Consider the following 10,511-nt stretch of genomic DNA (forward strand, 5'->3'; position numbering starts at 1 on the left):
ATATATATATATATATATATATATATATATATATATATATATATATATAATCCTATATTGCTTCTTTAACATTGCTTATCTTTGAACGAGTTGAATTTTTCAGTGTTGACTATTAATTAGAAGTTTTCCTGATAGAGAGTTTTGGGTTGTTTTCCATGCTTTTAGTAATTTTGCTCCATACCCAAGATGTGTGTGGTATGTGTACAGTAATTTAGTAGCTACTTATGCCTAACTATTGAAGATTGTTAGATCTAAGAATATGGTCTTTCAACTCTGTCTGTCAAAGGGGCAGACTGTTTTTGAAAATTTAGCATTTCTATGTTTAAGCCTGCTTCCTTTTTGTAGAACAAAATATATGTTGTTGGGAAAACACATCATCAATGAATGCAATCTATTCTCATTGTTCTTTAAAAGAGATTTTCATTTTACAACTCACATGTGTCCCTTAATCTTGGAGAAATATACTGAATTAGCTATTTCTTTTTTTAAAAAAAATTTTTCAGTTGTCAATGGGCCTTTATATTATTTATGCTCATGTGGTACTGAGGATCAATCCTAGTACCACACACGTGCTAGGGAAGCACTCTACCACTGAGCGACAACCCCAGTCCCTGTATTAGTTATTTCTGACATCAACACCCATGAGAATTTTTTATATTCGCCACTTCTTGAGTTTTTGCAGTATTTTAGAGCTTTTGTGTTTGTGTTCTCCTGTGATTCCTTATTGTCTTTGTTATTTCTTAGTGATTTTTGATTGAAGTAGAATATCCATTTTGATATTACTATGTTAAAATGGGTGTTATGTCTTTCCAAATATTTTTTTGTATTTTAAAAGTCATTTGTCTTGGAAAATATAAAATCTTTAGAATTTTTTTAAATAGCATCCTTTAAACTGACTTTATTTGTTTATTGGTATGTGGTGCTGAGGATCAAACCCAGTGCCTCACATGCCCTAGGTGAGCACTCTACCACTGAGCCACAACCCCAGACCTAGAATTTTTTTAAATTATCAATTTGTTCATTGTATATTTATCCAATTATTAAAGATTTTAGTATGCCCCTTGTTACTAAGTGTTTTAGTTTTTCCTAAAGTAGTGCATATTCTTGTATGAGCCCAATCCCCACATTGTGTTTCATTTATCATTCTACTTTTTTTGGCTCTAACCTCATTATTGCATTAAATTAGAAAACATTTGTATATTCTTCAATGTTATATTATTTTCCTCCCTTTCTGAGCAATTATATTCTGTGATATTCCTACTCAAACATTTTAGAAATACATAAGAGAAAAAAAATGTGGCCAAATATTTCACTTGATATTATTAGAAATGTTACCTTAGTTTTCTGATGAACATACCAATAAAGGAAAGGGAAGTAAGTGATTCTTGTAACCAAATCAATAGGATAGTCCTTTGAATAATAATAATAATATAAGCTAATAAAGGCAGTCTTAATTGTGCCACATTTTCCCCCTGAACTAGTGCCTATTTTTCAGATTTTAAAACACTTTATGGAGTAGTTTGGATTGCTTTTAAAGGTCACCATTTGCATTTGCTTTTTTAAGTCACATTCCTTTCATGTGAGATGAGCATGCATTTCTGCCAAACTTTGATTTTCTGTGACAAGCATGGAAGAACACTTTGCTAATTAGAAAGGCTTACATATTCCCTAATATTTTATCATCCATTCCATTGATTGTAGGCATTTCCTGGTTGAGTGAGTGTCTGAATGCTGAGCATACAGAGGGAAAACTGTTTTCCCATTTGAAAATAAATATTACACAATAAAGATCAAACCACATAGCTGCAAATTCCTTTCTAGTTAGTCACAATACCTCTAGAAAAAATTACAATATCAAAATTAAAAAAAAAAAACAGAGGTAATTAAATTCAGAGACTGACTTATTTTAAACTTGGGGAGCATTTTCTCTTTGCTTTCAATAAATCAAATTGTTATTAATATGAATCGCCATATATGAGAACCTAAAATGATGTAATATAACAGGAGTTCTTATAAAATTTAAACTAATTATTGTAAATTTAAACTTTATATGTTTTTATTAAAATTAAGACTATCCTGGAGATTATATTATTAAGATAAATAAATTTTCATCATTTACTACAAAGAGAGGTAAATTACATTTCATAAAAATACATCATTCAAAGTTTTACCAATCATTATTTGTTGGTGTTAGTGAAGATTTTATTAAATGCTATTTTGTTAATTTTGCTAGATGTGTGTGTATATGTATGCATTGTACATTTGGTAAATTTGCCTTCATTAACACAGTTCAAGATATAAGAACCATGTAAAAAAGCATCTAAATTTGTAACTCATGGTAATTTTTTATTCCTTGACAATTTGATACTGTTTTACTAAGGAAAAAATAAGAAAAAACACAATGCTTATGAAATATTTCACATATTTTATTTATATCTTATGAAATTTGATAATTTTTAGTTTGCTAAAAAATACTGAAATGACTGTTTATATAAGCTCATCTGCATGTTTCTATTAAATTTATCATTGAAATTTTAAAAATTTTGGAACTGACTCTCTAAATGACCTTAAAAAACAAATTTACTTCTTTCAACTTTAATATTCCACCATGGATAGGTTAATCATATTTACCATCTATTTACTTCACAGTTATACAGGCATGATCATTGAAAAGTGTTTTTGGAAGCTGAGAAATAAATGCCAATTATAATTTACAATTTAAGTACAAGTTACTGATAAATAAAAACAATTTTATCTGTTTTAAGCCATTCTAGGGAAACATGTTTATGAATAGAACATTGAATAAAATAAAAATAATCTTGGGATATTGTTTAATACTTGGTATGATCCCTTGAAATGGTTACAACTTTAAAAAAGTCTACTGTACACTATTCAGATAAAAAATAATAATCTGAAATACACGACACAAAACAGCTGCCTGTGTTATTCAGTTAGAAAATTTCCAGATTTTTTTTTCACACTTCAAAGAATTCCAGTAATCCATCAGTTTTGTCTGGATGTTTGCTTAAATGAAAGTTTTTTTCCTCACTCCTAAAATAATTGAATTAATCTTCAGAGTGATTTCTTTTTTGTATTTTGTAATACTTCATTAGGAGTTGTTATATTAATATACCTTACTTATAAGTAATGAAAACCTGAAGTGCAAAGGAAAAGCAGTGTGATCATATATAATGGACAAAATCCCTTATATTTTATTATCCTTGTATAATCAATGCAGAACATTTAACAAAAATTTAATCCTTATTAGACAAACGTGTTTGCATATACTGCATTTAGGGAGAAACTGAAAGCTATTTGTAGGTTCTTGAAATACCAAATACCAAACACCAATACACTGCAAAGGAAAGCTGAAGGATGGCAAATATTAAAGAATATGAGTGAGCATTGGCTGATTTTAAGAAAAAGCTCAAGAAATAGCACCAGAAAATAAAGCTATTCACACTATAGTTGATTTTGTAAATAAGTTTTTGAGTTTTTTATGAGAGTAACCTGGATTTGATTTCTCTATCAAGAACTTGAAACTTTGAGTTTCGGGAATAAAAGGAAAGTGAATATTACTTTAAAATGCCATTAAAAGAGTACATAATTCTTTAGTAGCTATAATATGATAATAATAAATTACTAATTTGAATATCTGGTCATAACTCTTGAATAGTGGAAAGAAGCAGGTTTTCATTTAGTATTTAAATTAATGCAGCTATTTATGGCCTAGTATATTGCAAGATTATTAGTTAAAATTGAAAGGACCTTAACTCTAGACATGGAACAATACCAATAATATATAAATTTAAAACTTTCATTAAATACATTTTCTCAATAGTTACACATGAATCCCTAGGCTTTAGGTTCTAAGGAGTATGAATTAATGCTCCATTTCATTTATCAAATAGTTTGCTAGCATGTTTATTTTATTTATTGTTACAAATGTATGAATACTTCTAGGAGGTACATATTAATAGGAAGATCCTGGTTAAGTTGTTCTTATTCCTGAAGTTTACTCTGATTTGAGAGCAGTTAGCAATGTTTCTCCTCTCTAGATTCACTTATAAGTTTTAGGTAGCATTTGATAATTTCATTTTTCATTGAATTTTATGAAGTTTAATAGACAAATTATTTAGGCCAGGAAACTTTATTAGGAAACAAACAGAACATCTTTAAATTTTGTGAAATAGTTGCAACTCATTTTATTAACACTTGTTTTCCATTAAGATTATTTAGTGTTTGCCAACCTAAATGCCCTTCTATAGATGAATGGACAATGAACTATATATACACAATGGAATATTACTCAGCATTAAAAATGAATAAAATTATGTTATTTGCAGGTAAATGGATGGAGTTGGAGAATATCATGCTCAGCGAACTAAGCCAATTCCCCAAAACCAAAGGTCAAATATTCTCACTGATAAGTGGATGCTGATCCATATTGGGGGTGGGAGACATGGGAAGAATGGAGGAACTTTGGATAGGGCTAAGGGGAGTGTGGGGAATGGTGGGGGCATGGGGTAGGAAAGATAGTGGAATGAGAGGAACATCATTACCCTAGGCACTTGTATGATTTAATGAATGCTGTGACTCTACATCATATACAACTAGAGAAATGAAAAGTTGTGTTCCATCTGTGTACAATGAATCAAAATCCATTCTACTGCCATGTATAACTAACTAGAGCAAATAAAAAAAATCACAAATGTATCTCAGATTTTTCTCCCATCACTATCAAAATAATGGTTGTTTCAAAATATTAATTATTAATTTATTGNTATATATATATATTTTGGGGGGGGGTATGGGATGGTGGCTTGAACTCAGGGGCACTCAAACATTGAGTCACATCCCAGCTCTATTTTGTATTTTATTTTGTATTTTATTGAGAGACAGGGTCTCACTGAATTCTTTAGCACCTCACTTTTGCTGAAGATGGCTTGGAATTTGCAAACCTTCTGTTTCAGCCTCCCTAGCCTCTGGTATTACAGGTGTGCACCACTGCACCCAGCTTATTCTTTCCTCTTTTTTTGGATGTGGGTAAAAGGTTGATGTAGTAAAATGAGAAGAGAATTGGAGGAAAGGATTATTTAGTATTTATATTGATACATTTAAAATAATTTACTGTATGTACAAAAAAATCTTCTAATGGTCTCTGAGTCATAATGTTTTCAACATTAAAAATAACTGTCATCCCCGACTTTTCATCTTTAAAATGTTGAGTGCACAATGAAAGGAAATAATCTAGAACAAAATGGACCATGAGATTCTTCAAGAAGGATAAATCTGATTTGAAGAGGAGTAGAGAGAGTCCACCAATGAGAAAGAAAATAATAAGAGGTAAGATAGAATATGATATATGGAATGTGAACTCTTTCTCTCTACAAATATTCTAGAAGGGTCATACATTTCATTATACATAATAAAATATATTTTAGGTAATTTTGATTGTTTATTTCTTATGCTATTTTACCTCAGATACTTTTCATCTTATGGCTTTCACAACTGGTAAATCAGCCACAGAATAGTTATTGACCTGTATTCTACTCAAATGTGTTTTATTTATGTACTTAATGTTTAATATTTTATTTTGTTTGTACATTTTGATTCATGAAGATTTATGTTCCTAAATGATCACAAAAATCTTCCTTTTCACACAATCTTCTTAGAATGTGACTGTATTAGTTTTCTAGGGCTGTCATAACAAATTGCCATAGATTGGGTGGCTTAAAAAGACAATTATTCATTCTCTCACTATTCTGAAGGGTAGAAGTCAGAAATCTAGATGTTAGAATTGATTTCTTTCAAGTCCCCTCTTCTTGGCTTATGGATAGCTATTTCTGTCTTTAAATGTTGTTTCCTCTGTATATATCTGCATCCTAATCACTTCATCTTATGAGGAAACCAGTCATATTGGATTAAGGTCAACACTAATAGCCTCATTTAAACTTAATTTCTTCCTCAGAGGCACTATCTCCAGATACAGCACATTCTGGGGTACTGGGAGTTAGTGAATTTTAGTTCAATACAGCTTGCCCTGTAACAGTGACTTGAGACTATATATTTCTGAGTACACAAATTTCAACAATTTCTTTTTTTTAGAGAATTTTTTTAATATTTATTTTTTTAGTTTTCGGCTGACACAACATCTTTGTTTGTGTGTGGTGCTTAGGATTGAACCTGGGCTGCACGCATGCCAGGCTAGTGCGCTACCGCTTGAGCCACATCCCCAGCCCTCAACAATTTCTTTATAGCAAAAAATTATTAGGAAAAAAAAGAAGATAAAGGACAAACAGATTAATTGGGACTCATATCACTCAGGAAAAGCTCATCTCAATAAACAAACTTTGAATGAAAAACAGGTGAAGGATGTGAATTCATACATCTGAGAAAAATAAACCCAGTGAGACTTAAACATACTAATGATATTTAAACTCAATCATTGTATGAGAAAACATAAATTAAACTTTTTTCTAATTATAAAATTAGTAATATTTAAAGTTTGAAAACAGTTTCTGTTGTCAAGGTAACAGAAAAACAAGCTATGAAATATAGGTACTTAAGAGAGCAAGTTGGAGATACTTAATACAAACTACAAGTGTATTCACACCTTGAACAACTAATCTATTTTTTTCTTGTTGTGCTGAGGATTGAACCAAATGTCTCATACATGCACTCAACCCCTGAACTACTTCCCTGATCCTAACCTACTAATCTTTGAAGCTTTTCCTATAGATAGACTAACACACCGATGAATTGTGGTGTTTTTTTTTTTTTTGGTAATAACAAAGGTATTCAAACAATCTTTACTTCCAAATTTATGTAATAGTTTATATAAGCCATAATATATCTACTTAATGGAATATTATACAGCTAGGAAAGAGAATAATATATTACTAATGTGGAAAGACATCCATGATATTTTTATATAAAAGAATCATACTATACCTATATATTTGCATACGTATAGATACATATGTATATATATATATATACATATATATTTTTTTCTAATTTTATTGTAACAAAAGGAGATAAATATAAATAAATGCTTCTTGAAAAATTACTTTCTGTTTGAGAAAGAAACACTGTAAGCATATGTAAGAATCTAAATTAACTAATAATAAAAGTGATAGAAAAGATAGGGATGGAAGACAAAAGTTTAAATGTAATGTTCTTACGTTGTTTTGATTTTTAACTACACGAAGCAGTTATTTAAGAAATTAATTTATGTTTTGAAAGGATTAAAATTGTCAAACTTTTTTTTTATAATTTTGAACATATATTACTTGGAAATTTTCTGCATTAGTAAAACCCATTCCCTCTCAAAGAGTTAATACATCTATACTCAGGCAAAGCAGATAATTTAGTTAAGTGATTTTAATCTGCTTTTCTTGCCAATGTTTAACTCATTAACAAGTAGTTATAGTTTCATCTTTAAAAGTGCCTGGAAATTAGGTCATCAGTAAAAGTAAGTGGAATAGAATGATGAATTTTTATGTGCAAAAATCAGATAAAATAAAACTTAAAGGAATCACTTGATTTTGTCCTATTTTACCGTTGGAGAAAAATGATTGCACCTTTGGAGTGAATTGTCTCTCATTATAATTAATTACACACTCTAGATGAAAAATAGATATATTTTAAGAAAATTATATAAAATATTGACAGATTCTAAGCTGATATTTCTCTTTGCTTACATAAAGATAGAATCAGCATTTACTTTTATTAGGGTATTTAGTTTTAACTCTTAATGGCAAAAGTCTTGTTTTAATATTTTTTATTTATTATTTGCTTTGTTTGGACTTATCTGAAGTAACAATTCAGGACATTCCAAATGTTTCTTGGCATCAAGTATGAGAGTAGGGTAAGAATCAGAATCATTGTTTTTGAATATTTATTTATTTTTAAATGTTTTCTAATAAATTAGAAAAATACTCAATGTTTAATTTTTTAGAAAGTATGCAATCATTTATTAAACAAACATAAGTTGAGCATCAATTATAATGGGTAGTGAGAGTACAGTTTCTGCTATCTAGTAAGCTTAGAAATTAACAAATAATTTGAAACTATAAGAGAGCAAAACTAGGTAGCAAAGCCTCTGGGACACTCAGAAAAAGTATGATTTTATTCATTCATTATTTAGAGAATAACTACTTATTCAGTTCCCTCTCTTATCAAGTACTATTTGTTGCACAGGGCAGACATGCATTATCGTGCACAGAGCATATATTCTGTCTCACCTCTTCATTCTGGTAAGAAGTTTGCCCATATGGTATTTCAGATTGACTCGTGTTTTGAATTATATGTTGCTTTGTATGTCTGGTGTTGCCAAAAATAGTGATGAGGAAATCACATGAAGATTTAGTCAAATATCCTCAACAGAGATATGTTCACAGAATTCATAGGGTGTTACATTTCTCAAAACCCATATAAAATGGGCTGGGGATGTGGCTCCAGCCGTAAGGCGCTTGCCTGGCATGCGCAGGATGCTGGGTTCGATCCACAGCACCACATAAAAATAAAATAAAGATGTTGTGTCCTCCGAAAACTAAAAAATAAATATTAAAAATTCTCTCTCTCTCTCTTTCTCTTTAAAAAAATCCATATAATGTGAAACACCATCCATATTAATTTTCCCTGCTTCTCCATCTTCAAGAAAAGTTATATCTGTCCCACAATTCTCATATTTTGATTTCAACCATCTAGTGATTCTAACTGGTTATAGCTGTGATATTATTTTGCATTTCTACTAGTGAAGATGTTATTAACCTAAATCAGATCATATATATATTTCTAGCCCTATCAGTCTTGGTCAAGAGACTGTGGATCACATAATTCCTGAGAACAAAATTCTGGATAGGAAGAGACATTTCAGAGAAGATAAATTGTGTACTGAATGAATATATATTCATAAATTGTTCTAAGCTATAGCAAATGCAGCAGCCATGACAACTAAAATGTTTAAAACACTTTATTACTAAAGAGACAATTAAATTCAGAAGTTTCCATAGAGTGCAGTAGCACATGCCTATAATCCAAGATACTCAGGAAGGTGAGGTAAGAGAATCACAAGTTTGAGTCAAGTCTAGGCAACTCAGCAAGATTCTTTCTCAAAATAAAATATGAAAGAAAAGGCTGGGTATATATAGTGGTAGAGTGCTCCTGGATTAAATCATCAGTACCACAAAAATAAATAAATAAAATAAATGATTTCCAATGGTTTGGAGTAGAAGACAAATAAGTTGAGTATAGATGATTGTTTAAAGTAGTGAAACTATTCTGTGTGATACTATAATGGTAGGCACATATCATTTACCTTCATTTAAACCCATAGAATGCTAAGCACCACATTGAATCCTAATGTAAACTGTGAACTTTATGTAATATTGATGTGTCAGTGTTGGCTCTTGGATTGTAATAACTATACCACTCTAGTACAGGAAGTTGATGGCATCCTGAGCTTGTGTATGTGAGTGTGTGTGTGTGTATGTATGTGTGTGTATGTGTTGCAGGAGGATTATATGTGAACTCTGTACTTTACACTCAATTTTGCTGCGTACCTTAAATGGCTCTGAGAAAGAATCTTAAAGCCAAATTCCAAACTTTGTGACTGGCATGCAAACACATACATAGACAAATGCATAATAGAGAGGAGAGGTTACAAATAAACCCTCATATTATTTGGAACATGGTCTCAATGGAGATAGGACATCTTTTAAATAAATGGTGCTGGGAAAACAAGACATCCACATAAAAAAGAATAAAGTTGGAACATTACCATATACCTTATACAAAGTTATCTCAAAATAGTTCACACACTTTAAGAGATAAAGTTATAAAACTCTTAGAAGAAAAATTAGAAAAATGTTAATGACGTTAAGTTTTGCAAAGATTTCATACATGTGATACCAAAAGCATAGGTAACAACAAAAATGTAAATATACTGGACTTAATGTCATTAACATTTTTCAAAATTTAGTGCATTAAAGAATACTATAAAAATGAAAAGACTACCTGAAGAATAAGAGAGAATATTTGCAAATAATTTATTTCATAAAGTATTAATATCTAGAATATATAAAGAATATCTGCAGATCATCATCAACAAAACAAACTTCTCAATTCTAAACTGTGTAAAAGTTTTACACAGTTATTTCTCCAAAGGAGATATGTAAATATTCAATGAACACCTGAAAAGATACTTAATATCATTAGTAATTTGGGAATTTCAAATTAAAATCATAATGCAATACAACTACACACCAATAGGATGGCTAACATAAAAATGCAGAAAACAATGTGAAGATGTGGAGAAATTGTACTCTCATGCATAGTGTAGAAAATATAAGTCATATAGCATCTGTGGAAAACAGTTTGTGTTTCCTCAAAATGCTTAACCTATAATGATTATATTATCTAGAAATTCTGCTCCTAGGTGTGTGTGTATATGTATATATATATGTATATGTATATATATATATATATATATATATATATATATA

The sequence above is a fragment of the Marmota marmota genome, unplaced genomic scaffold (genome assembly GCF_001458135.2).
Source record: "Marmota marmota marmota unplaced genomic scaffold, marMar, whole genome shotgun sequence".
Lineage (NCBI taxonomy): Eukaryota > Metazoa > Chordata > Mammalia > Rodentia > Sciuridae > Marmota > Marmota marmota.